General features: G+C 35.8%; 1 non-coding gene across 1 annotated transcript; it reads left to right on the plus strand.

Moving 5' to 3' along the window:
- The first annotated feature begins 292 nt into the window (after positions 1-292).
- LOC129404043 (U1 spliceosomal RNA) lies at positions 293-456 on the plus strand. Its single transcript, XR_008629651.1, has one exon. It is a non-coding gene; the product is annotated as a U1 spliceosomal RNA (small nuclear RNA).
- The last annotated feature ends 1,765 nt before the right edge of the window (positions 457-2,221 follow it).

The following is a 2,221-nucleotide window of genomic DNA, read 5'->3' on the forward strand; positions in this document are numbered from 1 at the left end:
AAGATATGATTATAGAAATGCATGCAATATCTTTTTACACAACTTGAAAAAATATGTTAAAACTGAAGCTTCATATGTATGACCCACAAGTTCATTGTTAGATATATAAAACCCTCATACAGCTGAGAAAATTTTTAAAAAATTCACTTTGAAACTTTGCCCACACAGTTTTTTAAAAGAAAAGTGGCAATTTAGCAATATCAGGTATAAAAATTGTGACTAAACTAAGCCACTATCCAAAGGCAACAGGTTTTTATTTGAATTAATTTGCTTCTCAAAATGTTTTAATAGTTTACTTACCTGGCAGGGGAATTATCATGATCACAAAAGAGGTTTTCCCAGGGTGAGCCTTATTCACGGCACTCTGAATGTGCTGACCTCTGTGATTTCCCCAAATGTGGGAAACTCAGCTGCATAATTTGTGATAATGGGGAACTGCATTTGCGCTCTCCCTTGAAAAAAAGAAGTTTTATTTTCTTTGCTTTGTTGGGGGTATCATACCCAGCAATGCTCGGGGGTATGATGATCCTGGATCTGCACTAGGAATTTCTCCTGAGTAATTACTCCTTACTTGAGAGACCATATGGGATGCCAGGTTTCAAACCCGGATGAGCCTCGTACAAGGCAAACACCCTGCCCACTGCACTATAGCTCTGGCAGCCCCCCTCAAAAAAATGTTTTAGTAGTAAATGGTCCTTTTGTTCAGATAAGTTAAGTTTTCATATTCTTGAGCTAGATCTGCCATGAAATAGTTTTAAGTAGATGTTAAGTGAACCAAAAAGTTTTTAAATCAAAATAAATGTCCATCAAAAAAATGAATAGAGGGACCCTCTGCTCCTAAAGACTATGATCTGAGAGGTCTTCTACCCATTCTGGCACCCAGAGCGAGCTGCTGCACGCAAAACGGACCCTCTGCTCCTAAAGACTATGATTCGAGAGGTCTTCTAACCCATTTTGGCACTCAGAGCAGCTTCTTACAGAAATGCATCTAGACTGTGAACTGAGCTAAAATATCAGAAATCCAAAAGAGCTCATTCTCAGCAATGAAAAGAAATTATTAAATGATGCCTTTTCAGCAGGCCTGATTGTTGGGGGAAAATTCCAGACAATAATAGTGAGTTCTCTATTGAAATAATGAATGTATTCAAAGTATAGAGAGAATAAAGTAAAGATCATTAGCTACTTAGGTGGGGGTTGGTTGGGAGGGGGGTATATTGGGGTTCTTGGTGGTGGAACATGTGCACTGGTGAAGGGATGGGGTTTAATCATTATATGACTGAGACTTAAACCTGAAAGTTTTGTATTTTTTTTTCATGGTGATTCAATAAAATAAAAATTTTTTAAAAGTGAATAGAAAGCTGAGAAGATAGTATACAGTGGGTAAGGCATTTGCCTTGCACATAGCCAATACAGTTTCTGTCTTAACACCCCATATGATACTCCTGAGTCCACCAGAAGTGATCTCTGAGTGCAGAGCCAGGATTAAGCCTTGAGCACAGCTGGGTGAGGACCCCCAACCAAAACAAACACACACACAAATATAAATCAATATTGCTTTCATTAACTAGCATACTATTAAAACTATATTAGTTACACCAAACTATCATTCTCTATGGCACAACACTAGATCTCAGTATGCCATGCTACATAGCTAATAGATGAACTGCAGCTGCATGTCAACAAGATAAATCATTGAGAAAAACAAGCCTGTTTTCAGATAAATATATGCCACATGATATCACTTATTTAAAGTTTAGGAGATATAAAACCAAATCATATATGCATATCTTTTATATAAAAATACACAAATAGTTGAAAGAATAAATGCACTAAATTCAATATAGTAATTTTCTTTATTTAGGAGAAAAGAAGGTATGTTAGGGTGGGCTATGGTATTTTCTCTATAATGTTTTGTTTATAAATACATATGTGTGTTTACATATACATACACATATATAAAGCATAGAAAATTTTTAACACTGGATGAAACTGAGTGGTAATAGTATGAATGGCTTTAGTCCCTTTGCTTTTATATTTGATATATTGCATATTTGTTTCAGAAACTGGTTTTAGGATGGCAAAAAGCCTAGGATTCCTTTGCCAACACAGATTGCCATGGTCCAAATCTGTCACAGAGAATGTATGATAGCATTTAAGTTCAGAAAATTTTATTTCCAGCCACTTAGATGGATAGATTTGAAGTTCTATCTGTACATTAGAA

This window comes from Sorex araneus, chromosome 3, assembly GCF_027595985.1.
Source record: "Sorex araneus isolate mSorAra2 chromosome 3, mSorAra2.pri, whole genome shotgun sequence".
NCBI classification, from domain to species: domain Eukaryota; kingdom Metazoa; phylum Chordata; class Mammalia; order Eulipotyphla; family Soricidae; genus Sorex; species Sorex araneus.